Genomic DNA, 24,293 nt, shown 5'->3' with positions numbered 1-24,293 from the left:
TTCGACCCAAACTTTGGCCAGAAGATTGAGGGATTGAAAATGGGACCTTGGGTCCAAATGAAACAGCAGTATTTTATCTTCTAATGCTTTTTCTTATGTTTAGTCCTCTCATTATCCTTCCAATATTTTAACATGAGACCCAGGGGACTATCAGGGGGCATGTCTTTGTTACTATCCTCTTCTTTTTTGCTCCCTGTCTTACTTGGGGCTTTTCCCATGTTAGGTCCTGGTAAGGCTCAATCCCATATGCTAGAGATTTCTTCCCTAGCTTTTAGCCCCACCTGCTGGAGGTTCCTTGCACCCTTCTTTTGCTTCATACACTCTGGCTGCTTCCCTCCCAGGAATTTTAGGTCCCTCTTAGCATTGGCATCATGGCGTAAACCCCACAGCAAGATCTGCCCTGAGCCCTATGAGGATACAGTGAATTCCTCTTCAAAGGTTTTTTATTCAAATAAAAAACCGCAGATAGGACCCACTCACTCCTCACAGAAATAATGCTTAGTATCATCCACACAAACAGCACCACAGGCAGTAGTGCTTGTGATCATTCACACACACTTTCAACCTCCAGAATATCCCGACCACCAAGGAAATACTTTGTCACCCCTGCGACATTTCTTACCTCGGTCTGTGCACAGTTACCTGGTCACCACGGTATGTGAAGATTCTTTCCCCAAAGTTACTGGCTTGTTTCTTTCCACGTTGCTGAGAGCCCAGGTTTATTAATCATTTATTAATTGAGTCTTGATTCCTTACCTTTATGGCCACTGCAACGAGGCAGCGGGGTGTGCCTTCTCATGGGGGGAGGACTGGACCCTCCCCCAGAGGGGAATGGGAATGCTGGGTGGGCCCCCAAATTTGTGGAAAATAAATTTTTGGTGCTGCAAAGAACAGTCAGCACTCCAGCAACAAGTTTTTTCAGCAGGGCAAATTTACTTCTATGGAAGAGTGGTCTTGCAGATGGAGCAATGGCAAGATCACACCTGACAAGGGACGGCAAAGTGTTCTTATTCCTAACGCAGGTAGTCCCTACTGTTGTGTCTTTTCACTATTGGATAGGGTTGGACTGCACACTCTAAGCTAATTCAGATTGGCTGTTTCAAAGAGGGCAGGGGTATGAGCTGGAGTGGCAGGGTGAGTTGTTTCAGCAGGAAAGACAGTTACAGAGCAGGTGTCTAAGGATGACTAAGGACAGAGCAGGTGATTAAGAATGACTAAAGACAAAGCAGGTGTTAGAGGCTAGAAGGGGGTTGTTTAATGAAACTAGGGGCAAGGAGGCATAACGAACGAGGAAGTTAAACTTTAAAACGGAGAACAGAGAACAGAGAAGCTGAACATACTGACATATTTGTTCTTTGATGAGGAACTCAGAACTCATTGTACTTAATCTTACCCCTCTTGAATTTTAAAGGATGTTTACAGGCTAAAATCTTTGAAGAGGAATTGACTGTATCCTATTCATCAGGTGTTCTTTCCACCAAGCTTTCAGCCATGTCAGGTGTTCTTTCCGCCAAGGGTGCAGCCTCGTCAGGTGTTCCTTCAGATGTTCCTTCTGCCAAACACACAGTCTGGTTAAATTTTCCTTCTGCTAAATATCATCCTTCTGACTCTTTACCTGGAAAACTTCTACTCATTCAGCTTGCTTTCCTTAAATACTACCAAAATTTGTTTTCTCCTTTTTTTTTTGTTTTTTTTGAGACAAGAGCCTCGCTCTGTCGCCCAGGCTGGAGTGCAGTGGCACGATCTCAGCAGATCACTGCAACCTCCGCCTCCTGAGTTTATGAAATTCTCCCACCTCAGTCTCCCATGTAGCTGGGATTACATATGCACACCACCCAGGCCCAGCTAATTTTTTGTATTTAGTAGAGATGGGATTTCACCATGTTAGTCAGGGTGTTCCCAAACTCCTGAGCTCAAGCAATCTGCCTGCCTTGGCCTTCCAAAGTGCTAGGATTACAGGAGTGAGCCACTGCTCCTGGACACTACCAAACTTTTTAAAGCTTTAATTCTTCACGTTGGATATAAAATGTCTGACACATACTGAATATGGTAATGACATAATAAGTGATAATTATAAGCTCCCAAAGGGGTTCTGGCACACAATAAGCACTAAATAAAGTAGTAAATAATAAAAAAGATGATAATAACAAGAAAAATGCTTAGTTCCTTAATAAAGTAGTAAATAATGAAAAATGACAATGATAATAACAAGAAAGATGCTTGGTACCTTAAAGATACCTAACAGTTTTTTGTTAAGTGGACAAGTGGATAAATAAATAAAAAAAAACATAGTTAGGAAATTCTGTTGGGAAAATGCAGAAATTCAACAGAGACAGCTCTAATGTATTATGAGCGCCTTAAAGACCCAGACAATGTGTATTCCATCTTGGTCTCCTGCAACTTGCAAAATCTAACTTAAAGAAGTCCTTTAATAAATATGTAATAAATTAAAGATGTGCTCATACAGTTCATATTGTACAATGTATTATGTCGCATTTAGGTATCACAGTAGCACTTTTGTTACTGTGAAAATTTTTTCCACTTTTATTATAATTTGTTGAGCCTAGAGTTGAGCTAGTTGAATATTTATTATGATAATATTTTGGCTAGTAGGAACAGAGTATCTTGTTGTAACAAAATTACTATTAACACACTAATTATCCAGCAGATAGAACAACACATCTTGTTCTAATGAAGTAAATATATCTTATTTGGTTTCAACGTAGAGGGAATGAAGTTGATAATAGTGAGACCTTGTTGGTACAAGACTATGTAACATAACCTGTGCTTCTCAATAAAGAATTGCTTTTCTGACTTCTGCACTCAGTAGGTATCTTTGAAAAATAATCTCCTATTGGTATTGATGCACCCTTGCTAAGTTATGTTAATTCTTATTGACATTCATTTATGGTGCAAGAAAAGTATTATTGAGTTCCAAATTCTAAAGATAGCTACTTTTTTTAGTGACACAAGTCACTATGTCACCCAGTTGATCTTTGAATAAGGGTTTTCACTCTAGGAGCCCACTAATAGACAGATTTTTCTTTTCTTTTGCCACTGCAAGATACCAAGACAAATCTCTCCTCTGCCTCCTCCTTATCAGCCTACTCAACATGAAGGCAATGAGAATGAAGTCCTTTATGTATAATAATTCACTTTCATCTAATAAATAGTGAATATATTTCTTCCTCTTTATAACAGTTTCTTTTCTCCAGCTCACTTTATTCTAAGAATACAGTATATAGTACATATAAAATAGAAACTATGGGTTAATTGACTGCTTATGCGTTCACCTTTTTCCAGGCTCCAGGTCAACAGTAGAACATTAGCAGAGTTTTGGAGGAGTGAAAAGAAACAGATTTTCTTATAAAGCAGATTTTCAGCTGCATGGGGTATCAGCACCCTAACTCTCATGTTGCTCAAGACTCAACTGTAATTAATTCTAATTTTCTAAATGCAAATCATTTATTGTAAAAATTAAATAAAGTCCAGAAGTTCAAGACCAGCCTGGGCAACATAAGGAGACCATGTCTCTACAATAAAGAAACAAACAAATAAATTATTTATTTGTTTATTTAACAAATAAACATTTTATATATTTGTTTATGTTTAATAAACCAACATAAATATTTGTTTATTTAACAGTTTAACTGTGTTCCTTTATAGGTTATAATATTCAAATGTTGCAGTTTTCTGTTATTAATTCCTACTTTTCATTATTAGATGTTCTATTATTTGTGGCTTGTAATTCAAGGCATCTAAGCTATTTTATAGTTTGTAATAAAATTTATTTATAAATATATTAATTCATTAAATTTGATGAGCTGATAATCCCCTATTACTGAGCTCATCAATCACACCAAGGATTATACATTTTATAACAAGCATAAATTGTTATGACAGTTGAGGAAACATAAAATATATAAACTTAAAAATTGTTTTACTTATTTATACAAAAGTATTATATAGGATATTAGGAACCACAATTAAACAAACATTTCTTCAGATAATATTTTTGAGATTATAAACCAGCTACAACTAAATTCTTAATGAATTCTGAATTATAAACTAAAAAATTAAATCAAAGCTATGTATATACACAAACACTTACGTATAGCTATATATGTAAACACATGCTACTTACACATTGCTTTTTTAATAGCTCTTTTGTGATCAACACTCCTATAATCTTATGGTAGCACCACCAAGAGTAGTTTACTATCAGAGATCTTACCTGGATTGCTATTTTGAGAATTTTTAGATAGCTTTTGTGTATATTCCAAAAGTTGTTGATGAATGCTATGTATAAAAATGAAATAAATAAAATTACTATTTTAACACTGATATAAAAAACATTTACCAAATTTATTAAGTTCTTAGAGTATTTCAGACAATATTAGAGCTAACATCAGAACATTACTTTTTCCATAGATTTTAAGTTTGTAAGCTCTATGAACTTATTAAGCTTCTAATTAAAGAAGTAAGAAAGATAAAACACTCATGAAGTGAGGGCAGTATAACTCAGTAAATTAACTAGAATTAACTTGACATATGGAAAATGTCCTTAACTCAGAATAAGTCCTAGAATGGCTAGCAACAGGTATTTTTCTTGAACAAGTTGCTTCTGTTAGACTCAATGTCTTCTAAAAATGAGGATTTTGGGGCCTTATTTCACTAGGTTATTACAAAGATTTAGCAAGATAACATTTTAAAAATGCTTAAAATAAAAAGTGAAGCAAAAAAAAATTTGTTCTTGAACCTTATTGCTGAAACTATTTAAAAAGTCCCAGTATAACTCAATATATTGGCCTGGTGAAGTGGCTCATGCTTGTGATGCAAGCACTTTGGGATGCTGAGACAAGAAGATTGCTTGAGTCCAGAAGTTCAAGACCAGCCTGGGCAACATAGGGAGACCATGTCTCTACAAAAATTAAATTACAAAAAAAACAAAAACAACAACAAAAAAGCAAATGTGTTTCTTCATAGGTTATAATATTCAAATATTGCAATTTTCTGTTATTCATTCCTACTTTTGGATATTAGATGTTCTATTATTTGTGGCTTGTAATTCAGAGCATCTAAGCTATTTTATATTCTGTAATGAAATTTATTTATAAATATATTAAATCATTAAATCAGATAACCTAATTATACTCTATTACTGAGCTCATCAGTCACACCAAGGACAGAAAATAATAGATGTCAGCATGTGGCTTGGACTACTACTATTCCTTATCTACCTCCTTAAACTCTGAACCAACAAATCTTTGTTAGAATGATGCTTAGTCACTATGTTCATTTCCAGCTGCTGTGGAAGACAAAACCCTACCTTTATTTTTTGTAAGTTCCACGAAGAAGATGCAAGTTGGTATTTTCTCATTTCTGAGATCCCTACTAACAAAATATCGCACACAAGATCTTATGTGTTACCACATCTCATTTCATAGATCACCTTACATAAATAGTTTTTTGTATGAAAATCACAATTGCAATACTGGTTGTCACCCATTTTGCTTTGACTCACACCATTTCCTTGGAACTAGTTAGAAAGTAGTAAAATGTCCTTTTGGGGACTGTAAGGAATATGTAACACTTTACAGATTTGTATGTCATCTTTGTGCAGGGAACATGCTGATCTTCTCAACGTTGTTTCAATTTTACTATATGTACCACTGAAGCCAGCACAAATCCTTACTATTATACGTGAAGACTGATCAGTGATGGATGAAGCTTAGCTCTGTTAAATCTAACCAACTTACCTGAGATTTAGTGAAGTCTATTGAATGGCTTCATGGTGATGCAGCATTTGAAAATATTTTAAAAACTCGAGGTAGAGATGTAAGTAGCATCGGAGATTTTTATTTTTAGGAAAAAAGAATCACTTGAGGGGAGAACCACAAGTTGGAACCCACTACAACTTGGGGAAGATGACATGGGATTTTAAAGAATAAGATGAGACCTTCCACTACCTACAAAATTGTGCTACACAGGATATAAAGGGCCAGGGATATAGATCTGGTAACGAAGAAAAAATGGATCTCGAATTTCTTCCTGTAACATTATTTCAACCTGACTTACAGTTTCAAACTACCACAACTAATACTGGCTAGAGAAAACAGAAAAAAGCCACTCAAAGTATAACTTACCATGAACGTCTAGGCCATGTCCAGGCTAAGATGTGGGTTTCACATCAGGTATTGTGTGTGAGGAGAAGGGTCAATTTGCTCACTATGTGTGTGGCTAAAGCTAAAAGTTCTAGCTGCCAGAGTGGGGTGCTGGTACTTTGTAAACAACGGCTAAGAATATGTACGTGAACTTTAAGAACATGTAATAACTTCGAAGTCTACACCATGAAGACTGAGGGATCTGTGTTAGTAAGGGCATCCTGGTCACAAAGGTCAATCATTACCAGACTGCAGGAGCAGTTTCAATGGCAACGATGCAGGAACAGAATCCATGGAAACAACAAAATGAAGAGAGTGGCCATTTCCCCCCCAATCCTTCTGACTTGTACAAAAATAAAGTCTTCCTTGGACTTAGGTTCAGATTCTTATAAAAAAATTCAAGAATGAAGGTAGGGAAGACAGTCCCCAGGGGACACTGTCAGGTTTTCTGCTTCAAGTGGACATTCCGAGACCCAAATAACTAATTAGAAAGATAAAAATTGTGACATTATGTTTGTCCCATGCATAGGGGTTATACTTCAAATCAAGTAGACAACATTAGCATCCCTAAAGCCCTAAAATAAGGAATCCTGGAGCCATTACTCCTTCTAACTAGTCTAGCTTTTTGCCTAGTTTCTGGCTGATGAAGTGGACTAACTCACTGTCGTTCAAAAACTACCTAAACAAACTATAAAATCTCACCTAGCCTTTAAATGTAATCACTTACAGATTAAATCCACAAGCAACAGCATAACATTCTGCAGTCATTCCACACGTATCTTCAGCATAGATGTCAACATTTTGCTGAAGAACCATGCCAACTATCTCTAATGATCCATGACATACAGCAAGCATGAGGCCTGTGCTAAAATAACAAAGAGATAACTTCATTATTAGGAACAGAACCAATTTAATATGTGCCTGTCAGTGTAGAAATAACCGTTTACATGTATTAACAAACGTTAAGTATCTTGAGTGCTCAAGTGTTTATCCTTGTAAATCATGACCAAGGCTAAAAGGAGGGGGCAAAAAGACTCATGTCTCACTGGGATATGGCATAGTAGAATTGGCTAACATAAAGCCCACTGAGGGGCAAGAAAATATATTCTGTTCATTAATCTAAAAGAGGCAAAGTTTTAAGTGAATAATTGTCTATTTCCTCCTTAGTCTGATATAATATTTTGTACTTCAAATTAGCTAGAAGTCGGACAAGTGAGAGCAATCTGAAGACTTAAAACAATATTAGGAATAATATTGTCCTGAGTAGCTGGGACTACAGGCATGTGCCACCATGCTTGGCTAATTTTGATATTTTTCACAGAGATGGGGTTTTACCATGTTGGCTAGGCTGGTCTCAAACTCCTGGCCTCAAGTGATCTACCCACCTTGGCCTCCCAAAGTGCTGGGATAACAGACGACAGCTACCATGCCCAGCAAATATTGCATTTTTTAAAAGTGTATGAAAAAGAGAAGTTAGAAAAATACTATAAAGATGTTAATCATTCAATATTGAATTATAAAGTAAACTAAAACTTCATACTTCTTAAAACTAATACAGAACCACTTTAGCTAATAGAAGATAATGCAACCAAAAACATCACATTACAAATAAGAATCAGTCAATATAATAAAAGAAGAAAATCCTACTATATACTGTTCTTTATGTTGACCAGTCCAAATAATTGCTTTTCTTCCTAACTGATAATTTGTGTTGGCATTTTTCTGTAAAATCTAATAATTTTAAGTAAGTGTTATTAATTTAGTATTTCTGACTTGAGTGTTATTACTCTAGCACACTACTCAAGTGTTTTTTAATTAAAAAAACTACTATACCATTTAAACTTATCAACTGCATTTGCATTTCATTTTTTGTCAGTAAAAATCCCACAGTTTGCTCACTTCTTTTCCTTATGGCCAGTAAAAGTGGTGTGTGGCCAGCCTGTAAAACAGCAAAAACAATTTGTAATTCATGAAATTACATATTTCTCAGCTGAACTGAATACCCTATATAATATCCTATGAACTTAAACAATAGAAAGTAAATCAATAGCAATCCCTTCTTTCTCACTTTTCTGTGCTTTCCCATGCACTGCACCTTCTCTTGTAAACATTCAGCCTCTGCATCACCACATTAACTCTGGTTATCTCCAAAAATCATTACATTGTAATGATTTTATTGTTTCCCATGTAAACCAAGAGCTTCTTGAGGGCAGGGACTGTATCTTTTACCTCTATATCCTTAAACCCTAAGACATAGGAGTAAATAATTTGTTTTTTACTAAATTAGTAATCTAAATTATTACCTCTAGAACAGTGTTTCTTCAACTCTATTCCAAAGAATAATTACCTTACCAGAAGCACTGTACCCCAACAGATTCCACCATTATCTATGTTCAAGAAATGTTATAAAATTGTGAATTAAATGTTCATTATTCAAGAAATGAATTGAACTTTACCTAATCCTTATTTGACAGTATATTTTTGTGGCAAATGTTAACATTTGACAAATTAGAATTTCAGGGATGCAGTTTTGAAAGCTTCCCCCCAAAAATGGAGGTTTCCTCTGGGTGATACAAACTCACTTGATTCTCTTCTATCAATGATCCCAACATTCCAGATGCCAATGTCAGGCACCCCTGCTCTAAATTGGTCACTAAGGAAGTGGCTCTAAATTAAAAGAGATTGGCTTCAAATAAACTTTGATTGCTTAGTATTAAATGGTCCATGAGGTTTATCCTATTACCAGACAATAGGATTTTATCTCAGCTATTAGAAATTCCGTATAAAAGGCCAGGTGAGGTGGTTCATGCCTGTAATCCCAGCACTTTGAGAGGTCAAGGTGGGCAGATCCCAAGTTCAGGAGATCGAGACCATCCTGGTCAACATGGTGAAACCCCATCTCTGCTAAAAATACAAAAAATTTAGCTGGGCATGGTGGCACATGCCTGCATCCCAGCTACTCTGGAGGCTGAGGCAGGAGAATCACTTGAACCAGAGAGGCAGAGGTTGCAGTGAGCCAAGATCATGCCACTGCACTCCAGCCTGGTGACAGAGCGAGGCTCCATCTCAAAAAAAAAGAAAAAAAGAAAAGCAATTCAGTATAAAATTTATTCTCAATTATAATGATACTCCTAGGATCCTAATGCATATCTACTTCTTAAAATGCAATAATCCATTTTTATTCTGGTTTCTATTGTAATTGATACTGTTTTTTGGCAAAATATCAGAAGTAAGAATAAAATGGCTTCTTAATGAAAGTTCTAACTCATGTATAGGGATTAGCAAAATAGAAGCCACTAAATCACTTGACTTTTAAGGGACAATTCTGTGGAGAAAGATATAATATTTTCTGCAATATGCATAACCTATTCAAATATAACCATGATTAATCTAAAAAGGCTTAAAGGCCTTCTAACAGAAGATGATTATTTATGGTTTATATCAAGAAAAATCATCATTTAAAAAATATTCTAAATTCTAGATGATAACCCCATTATTAATGAATTAATGTAAAATATAAACTATATATTATAAACACCTATAAACTGTCTTCAATAACTTGAAATCTTTACCAAAACATACTATGAGAGAAGAATTGATAACTGAAATATTTACAGAGGCAAAAGAGGTAAGTTGAATAAGTGATGTAACTAGGTTGGCACAGTAGCAAACTGGAAACATATGCTTTATGTAAAGCTAGAATGTCTTCATAGCATACCAAACAGTCATATGGGCTCAAGAGACACCAGATTCAATCCTTTAAGAGGAAAACCAGATTTCTGCATGTCTCCTAAATTTTACATGTTGACTCAATTTATGCAGGCAAATTTTACTTTCCTGTAGTTTTACACTAACTGGAAGGAAAAACAAACTTCAGTGGGAAGGAATATTTGAAAAATTTTACCTTTAACAAACTCAAATATTTCTCATAATGCACAGAAAAGCCATACTAATAGTTCTTGTAAAAATATTAATATTTAAAGCAAAATCCTAGACAATTAAGTTTTGTCAAACTATTTTCATAGAAAAATAGGAATGTTTGAGCTTCCAAATATAAAACAATTTACATATGTTAATGTTAAAACAAATGGATTTCACATATTTTGAAAATAACATTGGTTAATGTTTACCTTGTTCTTCACGTCGACGTCTGCACCACAGGACAGCAATTTTGCCACCACTGACAAATTCTCAGTATAAACAGCATAATGGACAGCTGTATTGCCATACACATCTACAATATTTGGATCAGCACCAGAATCTATGAGAATATTTTCACAAGCCTCCCTCTGGCATTGCAGAGCCTGTCAATATCAAAGCAAGAAGTAAATTATAAATTATAGGAAATATAAATAAATATTCCACAGGTTTCACAAACTAGTTATATTTCAATGAGATAAATTCATTTTTATTCTATGTATTTAAACCAAATCCATCTCCTACTGAAAGAACTGGCTACCATTTACCTTCATCAGAGGTGTCCTGTTTTCGCCATCAAGGACGTCAAGCTGGCACTTTCTATCTACCAGAAGTGTTACCACTTCTGCATGGCCATTGGCACAGGCCCAGTGTAGAGCAGTCCTACAAGAGTGAGAGGACTTTTTAGGGAAGTTTAGTCCACTGCCTCAAAGCATATAATGATTTATTTAATTGCCAACATTAAATACCATGCTCTTTCTCTGTCTTCAAAACAAATATTTAATATTCTCCTGAAGAAAGTACAACATTCATTCACTCTTATTACTCACTACATTAATGAAAGAGTGACCTATTTGAATAGAAAGAGCTTGGCCTTTGGATTCAGGTCAACTTGGGCTTGAATATTACTTTAAAGTCTTTCACCTTCTAGCTATCACTCAACCTTTCTGTGCCTCAATTTTCTCATCAATAAAATGAAGACGAATACAGCAGTTATCTCACAGGACATCACTGTGATGCCTCATGAGAATCTGTGCAACGTATTTCCAAGAATTCCTAGCACATGTAACAGCTCAGTAATTGTTAGATATTGTAATTATTTCTACTACTTAACAAAGAAAACACCTTAAGTAAAATGGTACAATTGTGCCTTCTTTGTGGTATGTTTTAAAGGTTAGAGATAAAACTGTATTTTAATAATTCTAAGATACTCTATTTCTCATATTTTAACATCTCTGACATTGAAATTCCACTTATAATTCATTATTTATTACAAGTATATTTTGCAGAAATTTAAACAATCTTTTATTGGTACACAAATAAGGAGGCATCACAAAATTCACGATGCCTTCCATGAAGTGGAATATGGTATATACAGCAGGGTGATGGCAGCCCTAGTCATAGGATTAACACTTAAAGAAATTTTAGCTTTTAAGAGTGCTACACAAAAGGAGAGTTGAAATAAAAACAAACTGTTAAAACAAAGTACTTCTTTAATATTTTTAAAACTTCAAGCCAAAGAAAACTTGGGATTCAACTAGGTATGGCTCATTTTATTCCATATTTAGATTTACAGAATGTATGTAAATTCATATTTAAATTTATAGACTGCACGTAAATTAGGTATTTCCAATGATTAATATTACTATTTAAAGCTGTTATAAATTTCCAAAATCGTGGTTGGTTTCTCACTTCAGAAGCGTTTTTGTTTTAAAGATGAGAGGAAAATCTTCAATTGAGATTCAGTCCTAGCACTCCAACTTTAAATCTCTCACTTTGCCAAGGCTGAGCAGGTAAATGTGAAATTTTTAAGGATGAAAGCATCATGAGAGTTAATGTATCTTCTACATAGTAGGCATTCAGCTTACATGTGATAAATTGATTAAAGGGGTAAATACAGTTGAGAAGTTCAACACCTTAAAAAAACTGCTATAAATAAAGCACTTATATTTTCTATTTTCTTAATAATAAAACCACACTAATTCATCTATAATTATTGACATATATGTAATAAATCTATATATAATAAAAATATGTGCCTGATAAGATGTATATGTTAAGCAACAAGCACAGGTAAAAAGATTGTCTTTTGAAGATACTAAAAGTTCACAGAATATACTAATCCACAAAAAAAAATTAAACTATGGAAACTGAGAAATTATTTTTATTGGTGCAAAATTATATTTCTGCTCTTCCCCAAAATTATTTCATTAATAATAAACATTTTCTAATAGGATTGTACATGCTCAATGTGGAAATCAAAGATAATAAAAAGGGAAAACGTTTTATATTAAAACAAATGCCCTCAAATAACAAATTTTATCATATTTCATACACAATTTCAGATAACGCAAGACTGTAGTCTGTGTGTATGTGTTATCAAACTGAACTTTACCCTCACTTGATACACCAAAATACATTTTCAAATGTCACCTACTTCTCTACATATTTCTACCTTCAGTGGTCACATATTATCCCATGCTGTAAATTCACTGAAATGTATTTATAAAAGCCATTATATGGATTCTTCTTAATAATATGGTACTTACCACCAAATTGTCTATTTGAAAAGTTATCTGCAACTTAAACTTTAAACAGCAGTATAATTATCACTGCTCTTTATCCTCACAAACTTTGTAGATAGAAAACAGTATTTGATTCCTCTTTTAACTTAAATACCTTCTCTAACCAGGAACACTAAATATTGTTTTCTGTGTGCATAGGTCTCTTACAGATCTTAAGAAAATACTTTGCCCAATTTTAAATTAGAAGCAAAGTACTATTTTTAGATCTGCAATTTAGATCTCTAATTTAAATTGCTCAATTTTAAATTAGAGGGTTTCTGTTGATTTCAGTGAATTATCTATAAAATGATGATTTTTAAATCTAATATGTATACACACACGCACATACATGTGTAGTAAATATTTTACAAGTATGCTGCCTTTTATTTTTTCTCATTACAGGTTAATTTAATTTTGTTTTGCTTAATTATCCTTCAGACTGCTTGCTTCTGAACTTCTCAGAAAGGTGTTGTCAATGTAAAAATGTACCTGTGTATATAGGCATTTATGTTTTCTTCTGGTGCTTTAATCATTTTGTATATTAAAAAAATTAATCTATATTCCATCAGAAATTTACTTTGTGGTATAAAAATCTAGTTTTCTCCAAAAAGCAGGCATTTCACTTATGAAACTAATTCTTTTCTTACTAGTATAAAGTGTGAGCATTATCAAGTTCTAAATTCTTAGATATTTGGGTGTTTCTGGATTTTTTATTCTGTTGTATTCATTTACCTGCCTTTCCAGCTGTTATCAAAGAATTTGTGATTTATTTATTTATTTTTGAGACAGAGTCTCACTCTGTCGCCCAGGCTGGAGTGCAGTGATGGGATCTCACCTCACTGCAACCTCCGCCTCCCAGTTTCAAGAGATTCTCCCTCCTCAGCGTCCTCAGTAGATGGGATTACAGGCTCCCGACATCGTGCCTGGCTAATTTTTGTATTTTTGTAGAGTCAGGGTTTCACCATATTGGCCAGGCTAGTCTTGAACACCTGACCTCAGGTGATCCACCCGCCTCGGCCGCTCGAAGTGCTGGGACTACAGGCACGAGCCACCACGCCTGGCCCCTTTTTTTTTTTTTTTTTTTTTCAAATTTTATTTTATTTATTTATTTATTTATTTATTTATTTATTTATTTATTATTATTTTGAGACAGAGTCTCGCTCTGTCACCCAGGCTGGAGTGCAGTGGTGCAATCTCGGCTCACTCCAAGTTCCGCCTCCCGGGTTGACACCATTCTCCTGCCTCAGCCTCCCTAGTAGCTGGGACTACAGGTGCCCACCACCACACCCGGCTAATTTTTTGTATTTTTAGTAGGGACTGTGTTAGCCAGGATGGTCTCTATCTCCTGACCTCGTGATCCACCCACCTCGGCTTCCCAAAGTGCTGGGATTACAGGCATGATCCATCGCGCCTGGCCGTGGCCCATTTTGTGCAAATTAATAGCACATTTTGAAATCTAGAAGGGCAAGACTTTTCTACTCCGTTACAAAATTTTTTAAATGTCATCACAATAGTAAAAGCGTGTGTAATTTTAAAAATGTTAAAACGTTGATAACTTTATTTGGTTTATGTAAAACTGATAAAGAGTTTGCATCTTGAGAAAAATGAGTCTTCTTAAATTCGAAAACATAAACCATCTTCCTACCTCAAAGTTACCTTCTAAGGTCCCTCAGCAAAGAATACATTTGCATAGACATTCATTGATATTGAAATGGATACTGGACTTTATCCAAAAAATTTTTAGCCAAGAAGTTAATATATTATGGAAATTATTTCATTATGCACCGTTTCATAATGTATCTAACATTATCTTTTAAAACATGTATATTAAAAGTAAAACCCTGTATGTACTTAATTTTGTAAGTTAAATCACTTTAAAATTCTCTACACAGTGCTCTGTGAGAGGAAGTGGGAGTGAAGGAGAAAGCAGCTAAAGTTTGGGGTTGATTTTAAGGCGGCCTGGGCCCTCCACCCTGCAGGGCGCCCCCATCCAAGGCCTCGGGGGCCTGCCCGGGAAGAAGGCCAAGACCTCGGGGCCCAGGACGGCCGCCAAGCTGCCCGCCACTCCTCCACCTGCTCCCCTTGTCCCCAGGACCCCCAGCCCCCACTCTGAAGGGGCGATCCTCCCACAGCCGCCTCCTCCTCCTTTAGTCCAGGCTCAGGCAGGGCCTGGTACCTCTTCTTCCCATCTCTTATGTTCAGGTCCATTGTCGTCTTCTTCATCATCCTCTCCAGCTTCCAGGCTTGGCCCCAAGAGGCAGCTTTGTGGATTCTCCTGAGATCCCCATGGTGAATCACGTAAGAGTCGTTGTTGGTGTAGACCAGCTGACTGAAGGGGCTGCGGCGCTCCGGCCCATCTCGCCCTTGACAGCGGCGGCAGAGAGCCTCTCCGTGGCTGCGGCCAACTGCTAGAGAGAGCCCGCGCCTCCCGCTGCTCGCCCTTCCCCAGTCCCCGCCGCTCACCCTCTCCCTTCTTCAGTCCCCGCACCCGCCCTGACACCAGTAGAAATCTCAGTCGGGCCAAGCTTTTGGACACTCCAGCCTCTCCCGGGAGAAAATGGCTGCGCAAAACCGTTAGGCAGCTGAGCAGAACCTTTAGGCAGCTGAGCAGAACCTTTAGGCAGCTGAGCAGAACCTTTAGGCAGCTGAGCAGTACCTTTAGGCAACAGCGTATGCGCAACTCAGCAGACCGGGGAGACATGCGAGGCGGGAAACCGCGCTGGCTGCACTTCGCCCAGCACCACGTGCAGGTGGCAACTGCCACTGAGGCGCAGTCAGGCTGGCGGGGCTCCCTGGAGCGGAACGTGGGGGGCTCCCTGCCACACGGCCTGCTTGACAGAGCCGCCCCTGGGCCCACCTCAACCTGAGATCCAGGAGCTGGGCCCCGGCACTGGGCATCGTTCAGCCTCCACAGTGGCTCTGAGTATCAGTTCCCGCCCTCCTGCAGCCAGGGCCCCAACCCCTGACTTAGGCGCCCTGGAGGCTTCTGGCCCAAGTATCCGCGCTGCTGGTGGCGCTGGCAGGATCGGGGTTGCAGCTTCTCCTGCCACGTGCCATGTTCAGGTGGCAGCTGCAGCTAAGCCCATGGTAGAGGCTACAGGGCTGGGCCCAGACTGCTGAGCATCGCCGAGTACATCGCCCTTCCACCCCGGGCTCTGCTCTTCCTCGGCTCGCGCTGGCAGCGCAGACTTGCGACCACTGGGCCCAGTACAGCTGTGGCAATGAGGCTTTGCGGCAGGTTCCCACTATCCTGCAACTGAGGTCCCACTGCCTGACTTAGGCGCAGTGGCGGTGTCCAACCCTGGGGTTCGCCTGCTGGTGGCGCGGACAGGTTCTGGGGTTGCCACAGCTGCTGCCACCTTCAAATGCCAGCTGCAGCTGAGCCCACGTGGGGTAGAGGCTCCAGAGCTGGGCCCGACGGCCTGAGGGTCGCCGTGTGGCACACGCCCTCCCACTCTAGGCCCTGCTCTTCCTTGGCTCGCGCTGAGCGCTGGTTTGCAGGCTCTGGGCACTGTGCAGTCGCCAGGATGGGGCTGAGCAGCAGGTTCAGCGCTGCCTGGGCCCAGAGGGGAAGAGGGGAGTTTGGGGTTGCTTGGCCGTATTTGCCTGTGCGCCAAGTGCAGGTAGCGGCTACAGTTCTGACAGGCACGGATGGCGGGTCCCGTTTAGAGGGCTTCAAGGTTGCTGAGAGTGCCCGCTGCCAGGCCTCGGGATCTCTTCCTCGTTGACCAGCATCTGGAGTATGGCAGTGGCGCTAGGTAATCTGCAGCCATCCTGGATGGGGCTCAGCTGCAGTTCTCACCCTTGGACTGAGAGGGAAACTCGGCTGAGTAGAGCAGATGGAGAAACAGTTAAATTGAACTTATCTATAAAGACTTCCAGGCTGGGTGCAGGACCTCATGCCTGTACTTACAGCACTTTGGGAGACTGAGATAGGAGGATCACTTGATCCCAGGAGTTTGAGACCAGCTTAGACAACACAGGGAAACTTCATCTCTATAAAAATAAAACCAATCAGCCAGGCATGGTGGTGCATGCCTGCGGCCCTAGCTACTTGGGAGACTGATTGTGGCAGGATCACTTGGGCCCGGGAGTTCGTGGGTACAGTAAACTGATTGTGCCACAAACAAGGAATGAGAGGTCCTGTTGCTCCTCATCCTTGACAGCATTTCACCTTTTCAGTCTTCTGGATTTTGGTTATTGTTTGATTGTTTGTGCTTCTGCACTCTAAGCCTGGGCAACAGAGACTCTCTCTCAGAATAAATAAATAAAAGACTTTTAGTCACTATATCATATCTATGTCGAATTCTTTTCACATCAAGCTTGAAGAGTTAAAACCCACAGCGCCCTCTGATTATGTGATAAGGATCATGCGATTAAAGTGGGTGACCATGTTCTTGCCTCCAGGGGGCCCAAGTCAAGGGATGGGTCCCCATCTGCAGAAGGGTGGGAATGGATGCTCAGCACCACCCCGGAGGCTACACAATGCCCAGCCCCAGGGCCCAACTCCTGGATCCCGGGTCATGAACAAAAACCCAAGAATTGAAGACTTGACTCTTAGATATGCTCATTTCTGCTGGGATATCATTGGTTCTAGACCGTCTTAGCTTACAGAGCAAAGAAATAGATGTGTGTATACAAAGCTGTGTATACACATAACTATAAATATTTCTAAATGTAATGTGTGTAAGTGTTAGTTAATACTGATGTCTACGACTCAATTCTTTTATCACATGATCATTCCAGCCTTCTTTCCTTGCCTACATGTAACCTCCCACTTTAATAGTGAGAAACTAGGCTCCTGTCATTTGTCATCTGTTTGCTTAACTGTCTAGTTCCAATATACATTTATTCTCTATCAATATCAGAATCGCTATCCCATTTCCTGTAGGAAACAGCTATACCAACCCGATCACATGAGTTGTTTGCAGTTTCTCTTCCTTTAAGTCTTCATGCATTTTCTTTGTTTCTTTTTCTTTTTCTTTTTTTTTTTTTTAAGATGGAGTTTTGCTCTTCTTGCCCAGGCTGAGGCTGGAGTGCAGTGGTGTGATCTCGGCTCACTGCAACATCTAACTCCCAGGTTCAAGCGATTCTCCTGCCTCAGCCTCCTGAGTAGCTGGGATTACAGGCACCTGCCATCACGCCCAGTTAATTTTTGTCTTTTTAGTAGAGACAGGGTTTCACCATTTTGGCCAAGCTGGTCTCAAACTCCCAGCCTCAGGTGATCCGCCCACCTTGGCCTCCCAAAATGCTTGGATTACAGGTGTGAACCACCACGGGAGGCCCATCAATTTTCTAAGATACTTATGTCAGCACATTTTTCCCACTCCCTAGAGTGAAGTGGCTTTATACATTTGTAGTACCTTAGATTTTTTATCACATTCTGCATTCCATCCCAGGATCCCCAGAACACCTACTTTGTTGTTGTTGTTGTTTTAAAATTTGCATATATTAAGTGACACTCTTTGTGCTGTGAGATTCTTTGTTTTTCAACAAATGCAGGCCGAGTGCAGTGGCCCACGCGTGTAATCCCAGCACTTTGGGAGGCCGAGGAGGGCAGATCACGAGGTCAGGAGATGGAGACCATCCTTGCTACACGGTGAAACCCCGTCTCTACTAAAAATACAAAAACAAAATTAGCCAGGGATGGTGGCAGGCACCTGTAGTCCCAGCTACTCGGGAGGCTGAGGCGTGAGAATGGCGTGAATACGGGTTGCGGAGCTTGCAGTGAGCTGAGATCATGCCACTGCACTCCAGCCTGGGCGACAGAGCAGACTCCGTCTCAAAAAACAGACAAACAAACAAAAAAAATGCAAATGCATACTATCATGATTCCACAGTTGTGGTATCATACAGAATACTTTGACTGGTCCAAATAATGCCCACGTGCTTCACCTATTAAACCTCCTCACTGAATCTTTTGCTAGAGCATTTACTTTTTTAGGAAGTAATATTCCCTTATATGATGTATCACAGTGGTTTTTTTTTTTTTTTTCCATTCATCAATTATGAGACCTCTTGGTTTCTTCCAGTTTCAGGAATTATAAACAAAGCTGCTATATATATATTCATGTGCCAGTTTTGTTGTGGACATAGTTTTCAAATAAGGTGGATAAACACCTAAAAACACATTTGCAGCCAGGCGCGGTGGCTCACGCCTGTAATCCTAGCACTTTGGGAGGCCAAGGCGGTTGCATTGCCTGAGCTCAGGAGTTGGACACCAGCCTGGGCCACATGGTAAAATTTCCCAAATCAACAGGTTATACTGCCTCTAGTAAAATACAAAAAACAAACAAACAAAAAAAATTAGCCAGGCATGGTGGTAGGTGCCTGTAGTCCCAGCTACTCTGGAGGCTGAGACAGGAGAGTTGTTTGAACCCAGGAGGTGGAGGTTGCAGTATCCTTCTATTGCACCACTGCACACCAGCCTGGGTGACAGAGTGAGACTCTATCCCAAAACAAACAAAAGAACCACAATTGCTATATTATATGTAAGACTTTTTTTTTTTTTTTTACATATAGTATAGCAACTATGGGCATAAGAAACTGCCCATCTGTCTTCCAAAGTGATGGCTTCTTTTTGCAAGTGGTGAAATAAAAAAAAACAAAAAACATATGCTCCTGGTTTTTGGGAAAAAGCATCCCATTTCTCATCATTAAGTATGATAGTTTTAGGGGTTTTGTAGATGTTCTTTGTCAAGTTAAGATAATTCACCTCAATTCCTAGTTTTCTGAGAGTTTCTCAAATTATAGATGGCTGATAGATTTTGCCATAAGCTTTTTCTACATCAATTGATACAGTGACATGATTTTTCTTCCTTAACCTGTTGATTTAGGAAACTCTGCAGATAATTTTCTAATATTGAGTCAGTCTTGCATACCGTCTTACCTAGAATAAATACATAGTTATATTCAATTGTCTAGTATTTTGTGAAGGATTATTGAATCTTTGTTCATGAGATATATTGATATATCGATTTTATTTCATGTTATATCTATTGGATTTGGTAAGAGGATAATATTTACCTCATAAAATGAATTAGGAAGTGTTCTCTCTAATTCCATTTTCTTGAAAAGTCTGTGGAAAATTGGTATAATTTCTCCTTTAAATGCTTGATAGAATTCACCACTAAAGCCATTTGGGCCTGGAACCATGGTGGGGGGGGAGGGTTATTAACTATTTATTCAATTCCTTTTATAGATATAAGAGTACTCATGTTATCTATTTTTTCTTTTGTGAGTATTGGCATATTGTGTCTTTCAAGGTATTTGTCCATTTTATATAGGTTATTGAACTTGTGAGGATAGAGTTTTTAATATAGTAAATATATTATCCTTTTAATGTCCACAAAATCAGTAGCCATAACCCATACCCCTCTTTCACTTCCAATATTTGTAATTGTACATTCTCTCTTTTTTCTTTATTAGTTTGTCTAAATGTTAGCAAGTTTATGGATTTTTTCAAAGAAACAGCTTTCTGTTTCATTGATTTTTCTCTATTGTTTTCCTGTTTTCTATTTTACTGATATCTGCTATACTTTATATATTTTGTCCCTTGTTATTTAGTTTAGATTTTCTTTTTCTAGTTTCTTAAGGCAGAAGCGTAGGTTATTGAATTTATCTCTTTTTTCATAATAATATGCATGTAATGCTATAAATTTAGGTACTAGTTCTACTGTATCTCATATATTTTAATAAGTTGTGATTTCATTTTAATTTAATTCCAAATATTTTAATTACTCTTTAGTCTTTTTTTGGGATGCATTTAGATGTTTTGTTAAGTCTTCAAATATTTGAAAAATTTTTCAGTTCTTCCTGCTATTTATTTCTACTTTAATTTTATTGTGGTCTGAGTGTGTACTTTGTATGAACTTTATTCTTTGAAAAATTTTAAGATGTTTATGGCCCATAATGCAGTGTGTCTTGTACAAACTAGAGAAGAATGTGTATTCTACTTTTGTTGAAGTAGAATATAAACATTAATTATATTCATTTATTTTTATTTTATTTTATTTTATTTTGAGATAGAGCCACACTCTGTCTCCCAGGCTGGAGTGCAGTGGTGGTCTTGGCACACTGCAACCTCCACATCCCAGGTTAAAGTGATCCTCCCAGCTCAGCCCAGAGTAGCTGGGATTACAGATGTGTGCCACTACACCCGGCTAACTTTTGTATTTTTAATAGAGATGGTGTTTCATCATGTTGTTCAGGCTGGCCTCAGGTGGTCCACCCAACTTGGCATCCCAAAGTGCTGGGATTACTGGCATGCGCCACCGTGCCTGGCCTGCCCTCCTCTTATTTCAATTGAGCATCTTCTATGATTGCGTTTTTGTCTCAGCTCTTGGTGTATCTCATCACCTCATGAGATGTGATCTCATCACTTCTTTTAAAAACTTGCGGTGGTTTTCTTAGAATTGATTATATGCATTTTAAGTCTACCTTTAAATTAATTAGAATTGATTATATACATTTTAGGTCTATCTTCAAATAAAATTGTCACTTACATGTAGTGTAGGTATCTCATAAAAATACTACCAGATTGTACCTCCTGTACCTTATGAAATTGCTATTGTTCATTTCATCCATCCACATTCTATAATTACCCATTTTTTGTTACTAAACAGTTATCTTATGGATCAATAAGAATAAAAAATTTTTAACTTTAATTTATTCTTTTTCATTTATTTCTTTATTGTGTATCTGAATTTCTCACTTGCATCATTTTCTCTCCCCTTGAAGAACTTCCTTTAGTATTTCCTGCAAGACAGGTCAGCTGACAATCAGTTAAATTTTGTTTTTCTGAGAAAGTTTTCTATTTGCTTTCTTTGTTAAAGGAAATTTCAATATATAGAATTGCTTTATCCCCCTAAAGTTGTATGCTGTTGAATATATTTTCAAATACTTATTTGCCATTTTTATATTTCCTTTGGTGATTTATCCATTTATATTGTTTCCCCATTTTTAACTGAATTGTTTGCTTTCTTATGAAATTTGAAGCATTTCTTCTGTATTTTGAATAATAGCCTTTATTACAGATTAGTGGATAAAGAAAATGTGGCATATACATACAATGGAATATTATTCATCCTTAGAAAAGAAGGAAATCCTAAAATTTGTGATAGCATTGATGGACTGAGAGAACATAATGCTAAGTAAAATAAGTGAGACACAGAAAGACAAATATACTGCATAATCTCACTTATCTGTGAAATCTAAGAAATTTAAACTCATTAGATGTTAGGGATTAGAAGGTAGGAAAAATGGGGAGATGCTTTTAGTTAACAGATGAATAAATTCTGGATACCTAACATATATAGCATAGTAGCTATAGCTGATAAGAATGTGTTGTATACTTGAAATTTGCTAACAGTGTAGGTCTTACGTATTTCCTTACAAGCACACATAGACACACACAAAGTGTAACTTTGTAAGTTGATGAAAATGTTAATTGACTGTGGCTATTACTTCACAATGTATACACACATCACATCATATTATATAACTTAAATATGTACAGTTTGCATTTATCAATCATACTTCAATGAAGCTAGAAAGTAAAATAAGAAAAAACATTTGTACAGCATAATTAATTATGAAAGGGATACATTTTCTAACAATTATGATATCTTTTTCTATGCTTCTTTTAGAATATTGTATTGTTATTGGGATTATTGCCACCATTTTCTTCTCTGCACCTGTATTCCTATCTTTATCACAGTGACCAAATCTCCTCTGATAACACTTAATTTTTGCCCATCTGAAATTATATCTTAAATTCCAAAAAGTAAATGTTTTCTGATTTTTAGGGAAAAATAAGTATTTTTTAGATTTCCTAGGTGACGTCTAGAAAAACTGTGGCAATTTTTGCCTTATAAAATGAGTGAGGCTAAAATAAATTGGGCTTCTTTGGTGTGCCCCATATTTCTTCATTAGTTGCACACATCTGCGTGAGTTGCATGAGGACAATTCTAAAGGGCTCAGCCTTCTCAGTTCATTTTACATAATCTTACATATTAAGATGAATGGTGGTGGGGTCTGGTGGCCCACGCCTGTAATCTCAGCACTTTGGGAGCCTGAGGTGGGCAGATCAGGAAGTCAAGAGATGGAGACCATCATGGCCAACATCGAGGAACGCCATCTCTACTAAAAATACAAAAACTATGTGGGCATCATGGTGCATGCCTGTAGTCTCATCTATTCAGGAGGCTGAGGCAGGAGAATCACTTGAACCCAGGAGGCAGAGGTTGTAGTGAGCCAAGATCGCACCACTGCACTCCAGCCTGGTGACACAGGGATACTCTGTCTCACCAAAAAAAAAAAAAAAAAAAAAAGGAGGTGAATGGTTTAGGAACTGTAGACATTTAACTCATAGATTAGAGACTGTAATAGGAAATTGGAGAGGTATATTCCCCCAGGTGAAACATTGGTCAAGTCTTTATGAGATAGTATTGAACCTAATGCAGAATTTTATTCTTCTCCATTTTTATATTATTGTTTACTATATAAATTAAGCAGCCATTTAGTTGAGTCTCTAGATGATTTTTGTTTTCCTCTGACACTTACTTGAATGTTCTCCCATAAAGTACTGAGCATAACAACTTACTTTTAAATCTCATTGTTTTAAGGATTTATCTTTTTGCCTCATTGATAGATAATTTTATCAAAGCAAAAAACTGATTCAACATCCAGTAGAAGGAGTATTAATTACACAGTTTCTGTTTCCATCTCTGATCCTCAATTTTATATACTACACCTTGTAAGTGAAATACATCATTCAAACGCTGTCTAATTTCTATTTTTCTCTGAGAATTCAGAACAATATATTTGCACTTACTCTCCATGCTTGTAGGACAACATATTATTATTGTAGGACTTTCTCCTTAGTTCAGCTAAAAGCTGCGTTCTTCTCACACAGCCATGAAATATTAGGCTCACAGACACTTTGAAGGGTGAGAAAAATGGAATTTATTGGCAAAAGGGAAAAAGGGGGAAACAGAGACTGTCAGTAAAGTGAGTCCTGCTTCCCAGCTTCCTGCCTCATAGATTGAATCCCAGCCTCCGCCCTGGAACAGAAGAGGCCAGGCTCCTCCCCGCTGCAAATTTCCTGAGGCTCCACCTCAGGGTGCACTCCTGTCAGTGTGCAAGCTGGTCGGAGTTTCTGCCTCGGAGCCCTTTTTACTTGCTGTCTCATTATTTGCATAGTTTCATCAAGAATCTGTCCTTTTTTCTTGGGATTTAATTGGACATCCAAGGCCATACATGTGTTTATAAGGTACGAAAATACCTGTTAAGGAAAAAGATTGTACTTTAAATGTTGAGCCAATACCTACTAAGTCCTCCACCTGTTCTATGGTTCCAGCTTCACATTGGTAAGGGAGTGTTTTCAGAAGGCCATGAATCTTACATATTAGAACCTGGTGGAGGGAAGGCTTCAACTATGTGTATAACTCCTCTTTCTGAAGCTACATAGATATTCAGGGTCAAATATAGTAAGATAAACTTTTTGTTTTTTTGATTAAGAATAACACTTGGAGGCCAAGCCAGTGGCTCATGCCTGTAATCCCAGCACTTTGGGAGGCTGAGGCGGGCGGATCACGCGGTCAGGAGACCGAGTCCATCCTGGCTAACACGGTAAAACCCCGTCTCT

The 24,293-nt window shown here is 37.9% G+C and overlaps 1 non-coding gene and 1 pseudogene across 1 annotated transcript; both read right to left on the bottom strand.

Annotated features, from left to right (window-relative positions):
• Positions 1-1,454: 1,454 nt before the first annotated feature.
• Positions 1,455-23,487, bottom strand: LOC129027851 (putative ankyrin repeat domain-containing protein 30B-like; annotated as a pseudogene).
• Positions 5,579-5,685, bottom strand: LOC129023745 (U6 spliceosomal RNA). Its single transcript, XR_008496894.2, has one exon. It is a non-coding gene; the product is annotated as a U6 spliceosomal RNA (small nuclear RNA).
• Positions 23,488-24,293: the final 806 nt, after the last annotated feature.

This window comes from Pongo pygmaeus, chromosome 22 (assembly GCF_028885625.2).
Source record: "Pongo pygmaeus isolate AG05252 chromosome 22, NHGRI_mPonPyg2-v2.0_pri, whole genome shotgun sequence".
NCBI lineage: Eukaryota > Metazoa > Chordata > Mammalia > Primates > Hominidae > Pongo > Pongo pygmaeus.
The sequence above is the reverse complement of the archived record's forward strand: the minus strand, read 5'-3'. Positions and strand labels throughout refer to the sequence as shown.